This window comes from Chiloscyllium plagiosum, unplaced genomic scaffold (assembly GCF_037043375.1).
Source record: "Chiloscyllium plagiosum isolate Xiang-an unplaced genomic scaffold, Cpla_swu_hap1 HiC_scaffold_12, whole genome shotgun sequence".
NCBI classification, from domain to species: Eukaryota; Metazoa; Chordata; class Chondrichthyes; order Orectolobiformes; family Hemiscylliidae; genus Chiloscyllium; species Chiloscyllium plagiosum.
In genome coordinates, this window is record NW_028270150.1 from 105,525,540 (window position 1) to 105,540,254 (window position 14,715).

Sequence of the window (14,715 nt, forward strand, 5' to 3'; positions counted from 1 at the left end):
TCTCAAACAAATGACCAATGTTCTAGGCAAAGATCACGAAAATGTTTCAAAGACAACCTGAAGCTCTCCTTCCAGTGCAGAAACATTGATAGCAAAGACTCAGATCAATCAGATACCATCACATTTTTACTCTCACACTTTAAAGATGAGGCATAGGTCGTACACTGTGGCTGGTTAAAATGGTTCTGTAGATTCTCCCAGTGTTCAGGCATGGCAATAATTCATCATTGCAATGAAATCTAATTCACTAGGAATGGGCACTCTTCCCAGACAACAGTGAAACAGCTCAAGACTGTTTTAAAAATTAGAACCATTCTAACGTTGATTCATCACCAACATGTGAAATAAATACTTAAGATTGACATAAAATGATAGAAACAGTTTTAAATAATGTGACTAATGGGAATGGAAAAAAGCCTGGTTCCACTGGGGCTCGAACCCAGGACCTTCTGCGTGTAAAGCAGACGTGATAACCACTACACTATGGAACCAGAGACGATCAGTTACGATGTAGCGCGACTCATAGGCTTGACTGAGCATGCGCATGGTATGCCTTGATGTTATGCTGTTGCGGTTGATGATTCGCTGCGTGCAGCGCCCTCTGTACCACCCGCTGCTGGGGCTGGTCCTCCGAATGCAGCGTCCTCTGCAGCCTCGGTGGTAAACCGCGCAAGCTGCTGCAGCCGCGGGTCCGCCGAGCACACCGCCCTCTGCAGCACCGGTGGTAAAGTACAGCGGCCCCTGCAATGGCTGGTCCGCCGGGTACAGCGCCCTCTGCAACACCGGCGGTAAGCCACTGCGGGTGCTGCGCTGACAGGAGGTGGGGTTGGTGCAGTCATTTCGTTGACTGAAGTAAGTTGGGAAGGAGCAGAACTTTCTTTGGATGTACAAAGTTAAAAATCACACAACGCCAGGTTATAGTCCAATAGGTTTAATTCGAAGCATTAGCTTTCGCAGTGCTGCCTCTTCATTAGATGGTTGTGGAACATGACAATACGACACAGAATTTATAGCAAAAGGGTTACTGTGTCACGGAGTTGTAATGATATATTAGACAACTTTAATTATAAATCACACAACACCAAACAAATTTAGATTAAGTCTTTCATCCTTTAGAATGGGATATGGTGGTTTAGGTTCTTTAATGTGTAGTCCCAGAATTACAGTCTCAAGCTGGCATCAGTTTATCTCATAATAAGTGTAATCTCAGTTCAGATAATGCATTAAATGTGTGAAGGTAAAGTCTGTACCAATGTTGAGTCAATTGTATTCCTAAAGTTGGGCTTACAGAATTTTACATGGATTTATGCAGTTTTTGAGCAAAATAAAATGTAATTCTGTAAATACAAATTGACCCCGTAAACTTATATGAGCACGCATGTAGGAGAGATTGTGTGGGTGTGTGTGTGTGAATGTGTGCGTGTGGGTGTGAGTGTATGTGAGAGAGTGTGTATATGTGTGCATGTAAGCTAGGTCAATTATGTGTATGAGTGTGATGGGTTCATGCGTGGGGGTGAGTGCAGGGGGTGCATGTTTGTGCATATGAGAGGGTCTGTAGGAGTATGTAGGAGTGCGTGTTGTCCTTGTGTGCATGTGTGTGAGAGAGTGCATAGTGCAGTGAGGTCACCTGTAGTGTGACATGAACTCATGGTCCCAGTTGAGGCTATCCCCATTGGTACCGAACTTGGCTATCAGCCTCGGCATGACCACTTTGCGTTTTGCCTGACCTGAAGTCTGCCTTGGAGGACGGGGTCACCCAAAGGTCCGAGGCTGAATGTCCCGGACCACTGCAATGTTCTCCGACTGAAAGGAACACTCCTGTCTGGTGATTGTTGTGCGGTGTCCATTCATCTGTTGCTGTAGCCTCTGCTCAGTCTCGCCAATGTACCACGCCTCAGGGTGCAGCGTATGAGATAGACAACATTGGCGAGTCACATGAATACCTACCATGTACATGGTAGGAGGTGTCCCTACGTGTAATGGTGGTATCCGTGTCCACACTCTGACAAGTCTTGCAGTGGTTGCCATGACAGGGTTGTGTGGTGATGTGGTGAAGGGCTTTTGCCCGAAATATCGATTTTCCTGCTCCCCAGATGCTGCCTGACCTGCTTTTCCAGCACCACTCTAACCTTGACTCTGATCTCCAGCATCTGCAGTCCTCACTTTCACTAAGCATTGTACTACGTTCTTAAGAGGGGTCCCCTATCCTCGGCATAGAAGCCCTCGACATAGCCAGAGCAGTTCTCACACAGGGTCCCGTTGCCTGATGGGATGTCCTGGTGTGTTGGCTTTGTGTATCTTCAGAAGGCAGGAGAAGTCACCTATGCGAGAAGTACATGGGATGAGGGCATGTAGGGAACTCTGAAGGACTGGATCCAAACTCTTAATAATGTGTTTAGTTCACAGGAATGCTCTTTCTAGAAACGAGTAGAGTAGATTTTATTTGTCATATCTACCATATGCAACTGATATGTTAAAAAATGAGACAGCAGTCCTCCAGGACCAAGGTGCTACATGGACAGCACAAACTAGATGATCATACAAAGGGCAGCATAAAGTGCGTAAGAAAGGCAAAACACACAAAGTACAGTGTAATAAAAGAATGGTAATTAATAGACATTGTTCTAGCAGTAATTCGAAATCATGCAAAGAATTTCATGTGGAAAAGAGTCCGATCATACTGTGCTAGGGGGAGCTGATGGCTAGGGTGTCACGGCTGCACAATCTAGCCGTGAGAGACCAAATCTCCCCACACTTGCTCTGAGAGTTTTGAGGCCATTCACCATGCTACCGATCTTTGTTGTTCTCTCTCCCGCCTCCTGCAGTGGGTTCCATGTGACCCTTTCAGGTGAAATCAGATAGGGCCCCTCAAAGATCAGCAAGGCAGCTCTTGTGTGGAGCCACAGAAAATGGGGGAGATACTAAATGAATATTTTGCATCAGTATTTACTTGGAAAAGGATATGGAAGATATAGACTGTAGGGAAATAGATGGTGACATCTTGCAAAATGTCCAGATTACAGAGGAGAAAGTGCTGGATGTCTTGAAATGTTTAAAGGTGGATAAATCCCCAGGACCTGATCAGGTGTACCCGAGAACTCTGTGGGAAGCAAGAGAAGTGATTGCTGGGCCTCTTGCTGAGATATTTGTATCATCGATAGTCACAGGTGAGGTGCCGGAAGACTGGAGGTTAGCAAATGTGGTGCCACTGTTTAAGAAGGGCGGTAAAGACAAGCCAGGGAACAATAGACCGGTGAGCCTGACCTCAGTGTTGGGCAAGTTGTTGGAGGGAATCCTGAGGGACAGGATGTACATGGCTTTGTGTGTGGGAAATCATGTCTCACAAACTTGATTGAGTTTTTTGAAGAAGTAACAAAGAAGGTTGATGAGGGCAGATGTGATCTATATGGACTTCAGTAAGGCTTTTGACAAGGTTCCCCATGGGACACTGGTGAGCAAAGTTAGATCTCATGGAATAAAGGGAGAACTAGCCATTTGAATACAGAACTGGCTCAAAGGTAGAAGACAGAGAGGGTGGTGGTGGAGGGTTGTTTTTCAGACTGGAGGCCTGTGACCAGTGGAGTGCCACAAGGATCGGTGCTGGGCCCTCTACTTTTTGTCATTTACATAAATAATTTGGATGTGAGCATAAGAGTAAGTTTGCAGATAACACCAAAATTGGAGATGTAGTGGACAGCGAAGAAGGTTACCTCAGATTACAGCAGGATCTTGATCAGATGAGCCAATGGGCTGAGAAGTGGCAGATGGAGTTTAATTCAGATAAATGCGAGGTGCTGCATTTTGGGAAAGCAAGTCTTAGCAGGACTTAGACACTTAATGGTAAGGTCCGAGGGAGTGTTGCTGAACAAAGAGACCTTGGAGTGCAGGTTCATAGCTCCTTGAAAGTGGAGTCGCAGGTAGATAGGATAGTGAAGAAGGCGTTTGGTATGCTTTCCTCAATTGGTCAGAGTATTGAGTACAGGAGTTGGGAGGTCATGTTGTGGCTGTACAGGACATTGGTTAGGCCACTGTTGGAATATTGCATGCAATTCTGGTCTCCTGTTGTGAAACTTGAAAGGATTCAGACAAGATTTACAAGGATGTTGCCAGGGTTGGAGGATTTGAACTATAGACAGAGGCTGAACAGGCTGGGGCTGTTTTCCCTGGATTGTCGGAGGCTGAGGGGTGACCTTATAGAGGTTTACAAAATTATGAGGGGCATAGATAGGGTAAATAGGCAAAGTCTTTTCCCTGGGGTCAGGGAGTCCAGAACTAGAGGGTATAAGTTTAGGCTAAGAGGGGAAAGATATAAAAGAGACCTAAGGGGCAACCTTTTCACGCAGAGGGTGGTATGTATGGAATGAGCTGCCAGAGGATGTGGTGGAGGCTGGTACAATTGCAACATTTAAGAGGCATTTGGATGGGTATATGAATAGGAAGGGTTTGGAGGGATATGGGCCGGGTGCCGGCAGGTGGGACTAGATTGGGTTGGGATATCTGGTCAGCATGGACGGGTTGGGCCGAAGGGTCTGTTTCCATGCTGTACATCTCTGTGACTCTATGACTCTATGCCCCTTAGGTCTGTTTTATATCTTACCCATCTTACCCTAAACCTATGCCCTCTAGTTCTGGACTCCCCCACCCCAGGGAAAACATTTTATCTATTTATCCTATCCATGCCCCTCATGATTTTATATACTTCTATAAGGTCCCCTCAGCCTCCGACGCTCCAGGGAAAAAGGCCTAGCCTATTCAACCTGTCCCTATAGCTCAAATCCTTCAATCTTGGCAATATTCTTGTAAATCTTATTGAACCCTTTCAAGTTTCACAACATCTTTCTGATAGGAAGGAAACCAGAATTGCACACAATATTCCAAAAGTAGCCTAACCAGTGTCCTGTACAGCCGCAACATGACGTCCCAACTCCTGTACTCAATAGGAGAAAGTGAGGTCTGCAGATGCTGGAGATCAGAGCTGAAAATGTGTTGCTGGAAAAGCGCAGCAGGTCAGGCAGCATCCAGGGAACAGGAGAATCAACGTTTCTGGCATAAGCCCTTTGAAGAAGGGCTTATGCCCGAAACGTCGATTCTCCTGTTCCCTGGATGCTGCCTGACCTGCTGCGCTTTTCCAGCAACACATGATCTTTGAGGGGCCCTATTCTCTCCATATCCTCTCCCTATCCTCTCCTATTCTGTCCTTAATGTATTTGTAAAAACCCTTTGGATTCTCCTTCATTCTATTTGCCAAAGCTATCTCATGTTTTGCCCTCCTGATTTCCCTCTTAAGTATACTCCTACTGCCTTTATACTCTTTTAAGGATTCACTTGATCTATCCTGTCTATACCTTACATATGCTTCCTTCTTTTTCTTAACCAAACCCTGAATTTCTTTAGTCATCCAGCATTCCCTATACCTACCAGCCTTTCCTTTCACCCTAACAGGAATATACTTTCTCTGGATTCTCATTATCTCATTTCTGAAGGCTTCCCATTTTCCAGCCGTCCCTTTACCTGCGAGCACCTGCACCCAGTCAGCTTTCGAAAGTTCTTGCCTAAAACCGTCAAAATTGGCCTTTCTCCAATTTGCCATCACTATTTTAAAATTAACAGAATTATGGTTGCTGGCTCCAAAGTGCTCCCCCACTGACACCTCAGTCACCTGCCCTGACTTATTTCCCAAGAGTAGGTCAAGTTTTGCACCTTCTCTTCATCCACATACTGAATCAGAAATTTTCTTGTACACACTTAACAAATTCCTCTCCATTTAGTGAGGATTGAGGTAGTGCTAGTCAGGATTAAGGTAGTGCTAGTGAAGATTAAGGTAGTGCTAGTGAAGATTGAGGTAGCGCTAGTCAGGGTTGAGGCAGTGTTAGTAAGGGTTGAGGTATTGCTAGTGAGGATTAAGGTAGTGCTAGTCATGGTTGAGATAGTGCTAGTGAGGATTGAGGTAATGCTAGTCAGGATTGAGGTAGCGCTAGTCAGGGTTGAGGCAGTGCTAGTAAGGGTTGAGGTATTGCTAGTGAGGATTAAGGTAGTGCTAGTCATGGTTGAGGTAGTGCTAGTGAGGATTGAGATAATGCTAGTCAGGATTGAGGTAGTGCTAGTCAGGATTGAGGCAGTGGTAGTGAAGATTTAGGGCGTCATGGTGGCTCAGTGGTTAGCACTGCTGCCTCACCGCACGAGGGCCCCAGGTTCGAATCCAGCCTCAGGCGACTGTCTGTGTGGAGTTTGCACATTCTCCCCGTGTCCTCTGGGTGCTCTGGTTTCCTCCCACAGTCCAAAGATGTTCAGTTCAGGTGAATTGGCCATGTAAAGTTGCCCATAGTGCATTAGTCAGAGGGAAATGCGTCTGGGTGGGTTACTCTTCGGAGGGTCGGTGTAGGCTGGTTGGGCCGAAAGGCCTGTTTCCACACTGTAGGGAATCTAATCTAATCTAGAGCTAGTCAGGATTAAGGTAGTGCTAGTAAGGATTGAGGTAGTGCTAGTCAGGGTTGAGGTAGTGCAAGTGCTGGAGTAGTGGCACATGCAAAACTATGCTTTCTAACTTCCTCCCACCTCAATAAAAACACTGTATTTACTTTGTCTTGTTTGATTTACTTGATTTCCTGGTTTGAAGCAGTTTTGTTGCTTCGCTTATACGTTGGTGTAATTAAACACAGGCTTCTTCATATTCTGCTTGATGGTTTACCACATTTATTCATGAATTTGCTTTGTAACATTGGGCGCTGGGATACTTCAAAGTGCTTTGCTTCCAGCTGCATTCGCAAACTGTCAACAAACCTAGCTCCAACTGCCTTCCTATTGAAATGGTACGAGATCCGAATTGCTTTCAATAAAAGCCGGCTCGCATTTGATTTAAACTTGCATGCTGTTGCCATAGCAACCGGCTTGACGTCAGCCATGTTGAGTTGCATTCTCCATTGTAAGGGAACCAATTTTGTCTCTATCTCTTTATTAGCCTGCTTCCTGGAGATTTCTCCCATTTTAATTTTAATCATGTTGAAGGATCGGACCAAATTCCAAAAGGGATTTGATCATTTCCATTCCTCTGGCTGCTTTGACAACTCTAATCAAATGCCCATGAAACGTTGTTACATTGTGTGGAGCTTTCTCTTCTGTGGAAGCCTGTGTCAAAGTGAAAGAGATCTCTCCTCAGAGATGGGTCAGTTCATCCACGTTTATTTTGCTCAGCTCATGACATGATAATGGGTAAAGCGTCGATTTTTACAGGCAGTAAGTCGGCCCCCCCCCACCCCCCACTCTAGGACCTTCCAGGCTCCAATATTCTAAATGCACCCAGGAAATATTCACTCTCTGAAATCCCAGAGCACCATCTAACATCTGCTTATCACTCACCACCCACACCAAAGAGATGGTAAAGGCATGGCAAAGTAGCCCGTATTAGTGCCACCTCATCTAGAAGTCACTTGGGGTGGACAAAGTTAAAAATCACACAACACCGGGCTATAGTCCAACAGGTTTATTTGGAAACACTCTGAAAGCTAGTATTTCCAAATAAACCTGTTGGGCTATAACCTGGTGTTGTGCAATTTTTAACTTCATCCGAAAGATCGTCCAGGGGAGAAGGGAAGTTCTTTTCCCTGTAGATGGTAACAAGAGACCACTCCAACAAGTGAAGGCAGCTTGGACACAGAGGATTGTGAGATGACCAGCTCCTGTACCAGGCTGTACAGGACGTTGGTGAGTACTCACTTCTGGAGAACTGCGTCCAGCTCCTGTCACCCTATTGTTCAGCTGGAGAGGGTCCAGAAGAGATTTATCAGAATATCGCCAGGAATGGAGGGTTTGAGTTATACGGAGAGGCTGGGTTGGCTGGGACCTTTCTCAGTGGAGAGTAGGAGGTTAAGATGTGATCTTCTAGAGGTTTATAAAATCATGAGGGGTATAGATAAGGTGAATGGCAGGTGACTTTTTTTCTGGGGTGGGAGATTTCTAGACTTGGGGGAGATATATTTTTTCAGGTTAGAGGAGATAAAGATTTAAAAATAGACATGAGGGGCAACTTTTTTATGCGGTGTGTGTGGAATGAACTTCCAGAAAAGGTGAGGGATGCAGACACAGTTACAATGTTTAAAATGCATTTAGACAAGTGCATGAATGAAAAAAATCTTTGGAGTGACGTGGGCCAAGTGCAGTCATGTGGGATTAGTTTAGTTTGGGATTATGGTTGGTTGGGACTGGTTGAACAGAAGGGTCTGTTTCCATACTCTATGATTTGCAGTATTCCCACAGAGTATGGACCACTGCTTACTCCATGCCCCGGACAGTGTGACTTAGCATGGTACACCGCACACAGGAGATTGTGTGCCTGGAATCTCCATGACATGCTTCATGGGTAGCCAATGTCTGTCACTTGAGAACAGCTACAAATGTAGCACTGTCAGCATAGTGCTCCTAGCTCTCACACCCCCGCCATGGTCGGTACTTAAACATAAAAGGAAGTACAATACTCACCTCTGGGTGACCGACTCTTCATCACAACAAGGAATATCTGATAGTTTCTCACCAAAAACCAAAAACAAGGACAGACTGTAAAGAATGGTCTTTTGAGTTGAATCCACCTTACCCCTCCATGTGCCTCTCTAAGTCAGATTAGTCAATGTGATGCATCTCTTGGACTGGGGCGGTCTTTACCCTGAAACAGTGTACATACTGAACAACCACAAGCCAGACCGCGTATGACTGCAAGGAATCTCTTGAGCAGATTGACAAGGTGAGGCTTCACTGAAAGTGTTTGCACAAGGAATCAGCTTAGTTTATGAAGCAGCTAAGTCAGAGCGGAGGTTTGTGATCACTAGAGTTTTGAGGAAGGTAAGATGCCCGCACAGTCAGCCGAGTGAACACACTTCATTGCTGAATGGGATGGTGGCTGCTTGTAATTGCTGTGGATGTAATTGTTGTGGGCAGGGACTGTGTATAACACATAAACTCACCCAACAGCCTCCCGTCAGTGATGGGCAGGAGTTCTGACCCATCTGCAATGTTATGAGAATTATTAGCAACAGGTTACTCACCTTCGGGAAACTGACCCTTTGCCACTTGCCCTGTCTGATCTTCCATCAGCCCAGAAATCTCCACCAGGTCTGTTTCTCCCTTCACCGATGCTGCCTGACCTGCTGAGTTTTTCCAGCATTTTCAGTCTTTATTTCAGACTGGCAGCCTCCACTATATTTTTGCTTTGCAACGTCTCCTTACAGGCCTTGATGACACTGTCACGGACGACCAATGGCGAACAATGGTTGTAAATGGAGCCATGACCTGCTGTTGCTCCTATATTTCTATGTTTCTCTTACTCATGTCTCCTTCTCAAACTTCCCCCTTTCTTTTACTCCCCTTCTCCTTCTCTTCTTCCATCCACATCCGTTCTCTTCCTCCAGCTCTTCCTTCTGTTACTCTTCTTCCTCCTTGACTCACTCCCTCCCTCCTTCTCTTATCACCCCCTCACCCTTCTTTCTGTTACTCCCACTCTCCCTTTTCCTCTCACCCCAACCCCCTTCTCCTACTCATCGAGTCATAGAGCCGCACAGCACAGAAACAGATGTACCGGTCAAACTGGTCCATGCCGGCCAGATATCCTAAATTAAGCTTGTCTCATTTGACAGCACTTAACCCATATCCCTCTAAACCCTTCCTATTCATATACCCATCAGATGCTTTTTAAATTCTTGGAGGGAATCCTGAGGGACAGGATGTACAAGGACTGATTAGGGATAGTCAACATGGCTTTGTGCGTGGGAAATCCTGTCTCATAAACTTGATTGAGATTTTTGAAGTAGTAATGAAGAGGATTGATGAGGGCAGAGCAGTGGACGTGATCTTTATGGACTTCAGTAAGGCATTCGACAAGGTTCCCTGTGCTACACTAGTTAGCAAGGTTATATCACATGGAATACGGGGCAAACTATATTTGGATACAGAACTGGCTTGAAGGTAGAAGACAGAGGGTTATGGTGAGGGGTTGCTTTTCAGACTGGAAGCCTGTGACTAGTGAAGTGCCACAAGGATTGGTGCTGAGTCCACTACTTTTCATCATTTATATAAATGGCTTGGATGTGAGCATGAGAGGTATTGTTAGTAAGTTTGCAGATGACACCAAAATTGGAAGTGTTAGTGGACAGCGAAAAAGGTTATCTCAGAGTACAATAGGATATTGTGGGTTCAAATCCCACCTGGGGCTTGAGTTTGGTTTGCAGTGAGGGGAAAGCTGACATGCTTTCATGGCATGGTCGCTAGTGGTTAGCACTGCTGCCTCACAGCGCCAGGGAACCGGTTCGATTCCTACCTCAGGCGACTGTCTGTATGGAGTTTGCACATTCTCCCCATGTCTGCGTGGGTTTCCTCTGGATGCTCCAGTTTCCTCCCATAATCCAAAGATGTGCAGGTCAGGTGATTTGGCCGTACTAAATTGCCCGTAGTGTTCAGGGATGTGTAGGTTACGTGCATTAGTTAGGAGTAAATGTGGAGTAATGGAGATTGGGTGGGATATTCTGCTGAGGGTAAGTGTGAACTTGTTGGGTCAAAGGGCCTATTTTCACACTGTCGGGATTCTATTTCTGTAGAGATTCTAATTCTAATCTTGATCAGATGGGCCAATGGGCTGAGGAGTGGCAGATGGAGTTTAATTTAGATAAATGTGAGGTGCTGCATTTTGGAAAGGTAATTCAGAGCAGGACTTACATACCTAATGGTAAGGACCTAGGGAGTGTTGCTGAACAAAGAGATCTTGGAGCGCAGATTCATAGCTCCTTGAAAGTGGAGTCGCAGGTGGATAGGATTAGTGAAGAAGGCGTTTGGTATGCTTTCCTTTATTGGTCAGAGTATTGAGTACAGGAGTTAGGAGGTCATGTTGCAGCTGTAGAAGACATTGTTTAGGCCACTTTTGGAATATTGTGTGCAATTCTGGTCTCCTTCCTATCAGAAAGATGTTGTGAAACTTGAAAGAGTTCAGAAAAGATTTACAAGGATGTTGCCAGGGTTGGAGGATTTGAGCTATACGGAGAGGCTGTACAGGCTGGGGCTGTTTTCCCTGGAGCGTCGGAGGCTGAGGGGTGACATTATAGAGGCTTATAAAACCATGAGGGGCTTGGACAGGGTAAATAGACAAGGTATTTTCTCTGGGGTAGGGGAATCCAAACTAGAGGGCATAGGTTTAGGGTGAGAGGGGAAAGATATAAAAGGGGCAACTTTTTCATGCAGAGGGTGCTACGTGTATGGAATGAACTGCCAGAGGAAGTGGTGGAGACTGGTACAATTACAATATTTAAAAGGCCTCTGGATGGGTGTATGAATAGGAAGGGTTTGGAGGGATATGAGAATCGAGAGTGTGGTGCTGAAAAAGCACAGCAGGTCAGGCTGCATCTGAGGAGTAGGAGAATCAACGTTTCGGCACAAGCCCTTCATCAGGAATGAGGCTTGTAGGCCAAGGGGCTGAGAGATCACTTTCTCTTGTATGGGCCGGGTACTGGCAAATGGGACTAAATTAGGTTAGGATATCTCATTGGCATGGCTGAGTTGGACCAAAGTCTCTGCTTCCGTGCTGTACATCTCTAAATGCTGTCATTGTACCAGCCTCCACCACTTCCTCTGGCAGCTCATTCCATACACGCACCACCCTCCGCGAGAAAAAGTTTACACTCCTTGCACTGTGGTATGTTTAGCTGCGTACTTGGGCTTCTTTCAGACAGGTCTTAATCATTCAACCATACCAACATCACCGGAAAGCTGACTGCCCGCTCACCAACACGCTGGTGTATGTGGGATCTTACTGTGCACACATTGGAGCCTGACTAATTATCAGGCACAGTCGGAGCTGGTTCGCTGTCAAACCCTCCCCAATAAGATTTTATTTCAAAGTAACTCGCTTTCCCAGCGCAGCCTGCCTTGCTTGCTGCTGTTACCAGCTGCTTATGTAAGGTGCATGTGTAAAGCTGACTGATCAATTCAGCCTGCACACAGCACTGCTGAAAACAGAGTGGAGGATAGCAACTGGTGAACTGTCATACAGAGACCACCCTCACTGAAATTTGCTGCAGCTTGATGATGGCTTTGTTAGTTTTGGAGGGGTGAGCAGCTGTGGTTCTGGAGTGTCTGCAAACACCGAGGTTTTGAAGGTTGTCCAAGGTAGGAACAGACTCTTTTGCAACAGGCTCGATAAGATTCAGAGGCCCCCGATCAGGCTGTGTACACTGGCAGTCAGGTAATGAACAGCATGGGGTGTTCACAGGGGCTTAAGCTGAGCTGAGGAGGATATCGTTAAGCTGGAGAGGGATCAGAAGAGATTTAGTAGGATGCTGCCGGGTACGGAAGGTTTGAGTTGTGAGCAGGTTCTGGGTAGGCTGGAACTTTTTTCACTCGAGTATAGGTGTTGGAGAGTGAATGGTAGGTGTCTTTTCCCTAGGGTGGGAGATTTCGAGACGAAGGGGCACATAAGGTGAGAGGAGAGAAATTTTTAAAAAACACATGATGGCAAGTTGTTTACGGAGAGTGGTTTGCATGTGGAAGGAACTTCCTGAGGAAGTGGTGGATGCAGGCACAGTTACAACATTTAAAAGACACTTAGGTAAGTACATGGACAGGAAAGGTTTGGAGGGATATGGGCCAGGAGCAGGCAGGTGGGACTAGTTTAGTTTGGGATTATGTTCGGCATGGACTGGTTGGACTAATGGATCTGCTTCTGAGCTGTATGACCCATTCTCCAGCCCCCTGGATGTGTTTGCTCAGTTTTCTGTGATGTGTTGAGGTTCCAGTGTGTAATGAAACAGAATGGACAATTAATTTCACGTCCTGCCAAGTGGTGAGAATTGAGTTTTGAAAAAGTGATTTGTACTTTAATTTCATTTTTAATGTGTGCAGAGGAGATGAGGCAAATGGAGCAGCTCTTGCAAAGGGCCAGCCCAGGCTCAAAGGGGCTGAATGGTTCTGACTGCGCTGAATGGTTTAAAAACACAATAAACCTTCACCTGCTGTTGCAGCGGCTGAATAAGGAGGTGGCCAGATGAGAGGTTGAGGAGGTTTGTGAAGGTGTGTGGTGGGGTTAAGGATTTCAGGATGGCGTTACAGTGTTGAAGGCTGTAAGGCTGTCATTAAAAGTCTAGGCCAAACATCAGGAAGATCAGCCTGGAGGGCGCCACACTGACAGTGCAGCAAAACCCTAAATCAGGAACATTGTTTCTCGAGTTCATGGGGATTCAGCACCGGGAAAACGGGCAATTGAAAACTGTGGCACTGAGTACAGGTAACAGAGGGTGGCATGGATCTGAGCGACCATGGGATAGGGGAGGGGGTAAGAATGTCTCTGAAAAGATTAATGTTAAAGCACAGTGTGGAGAATCACACAGTCTAACATGGAGCCATACATGCCATCTCTGTCTTTGTAATTATGTCTATGTAACATGTACTTATTGCTATCATTGCAGTAAACCACCCACCTTGTTGTTAAGACAAGTGCCTCCTTTCTCCATGAGTCAATTGTCATTATTCTCTGCTATTGCTAATTCGATAGGCCCATACACTCAACATGGAAAGGAGGGCTGGTGCGACAGTGGTTATGTTACTGAACTAATAATCTGTAAAATAAAATAACACAGAAGGTTGGTCCCTGGACCCGAAACGTTGAGTCTGCTTTGTCCACAGATGCTGCCAGACCTACTGAGTTTAGACTCAGAGACTTGTACAGCAGGGTTAATTAGTATTGGTTACTTATCTATTATTCTGTTAATTTTTCCAAATGAGTTACAGCTAAGCCAATTCTTTTCTTTATTTTTACTTCAGTTGCATTTTAACTACAATGTATGAATAAAGTGTATTTTGCTTCAAATCCAGTCAAATTGCATCTGGAAAGCAACACCTGACTTACCTTTAAAATAAGAAAATGTAAGGGTCTAGACTATCTTCTTAATATATTTTGAGGGGGTCTGGTCTCTCCAGAACACTTTGCCCTCCTCCACATTCTTAACAGCATAAAACTTACCAAATTCCCACCTCTCCTCTCAGGTCTGAAGGAGAATCACGGTGGACTCAAAACATTAACTTTATTTCTATCTCTCCTTAGATGCTGTCAGACCTGCTGAATTTCTCCAGCATTCCTCTGTGTTTGTTTCAGACTCCAGTTCTTTGATTAGCCTACAGAGAGAGCCTTTGATATAGATGGTCACAGAGGATTACAAAAGCTTTTTTCTTTATCTCCTAATTCTATTTGTGCTATCTAAGCTTCATTATTTATTTAGTGCAGTGAATTGAGAATGACTGATTAATATGCATGAAACAGTGATCAGAATGTGTTTTATGTGTCAGCCTGTTTTTATGATCTGCATTAAAATGAATCACAGGCCAAGGTTAAAGTGATAACAAGTTGCCCTGTTTGATTAACTGTTTGGGTCAATTCTGACAGGGATATAGTGTGATGCTTGCTTTGTTGTCTGTGTGATGACAATTCTGATTTCTGAGGTTATATTACAGAATGAGGACTGATGCTAATGAATCATCTATAGCCCACAGGTTTACAATAAGGTCTCTACATTCATGTAGGGGGGAAGAGATGTAGTTCTTGTTGCCTCAGCTGTATTCTGCAAAGATACCTGATTTATAGAAAAAAAACAAGTCAACTTCTCTTGACACAGTTCACCTTTGGGGCCGGCATGGTGGTACAGTGGTTAGCACAGCTGCCTCACAGCACCAGAGACCCGGGTTCAATTC

General features: G+C 45.3%; 1 protein-coding gene and 1 non-coding gene across 8 annotated transcripts in view; one reads left to right on the forward strand and one right to left on the reverse strand.

The window, feature by feature from the left end:
- Positions 1-418: 418 nt before the first annotated feature.
- On the reverse strand, positions 419-491 carry trnav-uac (transfer RNA valine (anticodon UAC)). The gene has a single exon. It is a non-coding gene; the product is annotated as a tRNA-Val (tRNA).
- An 11,531-nt stretch (positions 492-12,022) lies between these two features.
- The window catches only part of ppef1 (protein phosphatase, EF-hand calcium binding domain 1), an 85,316-nt gene continuing 82,623 nt past the window's right edge, over positions 12,023-14,715 (forward strand). For all 7 annotated transcript variants that reach the window (XR_006313108.2, XM_043700225.2, XM_043700222.2 and 4 more), the window contains exon 1: positions 12,023-12,141. The gene's annotated coding sequence lies outside the window, so the exon portion shown is untranslated. The remainder of the gene's footprint in view (positions 12,142-14,715) is intronic.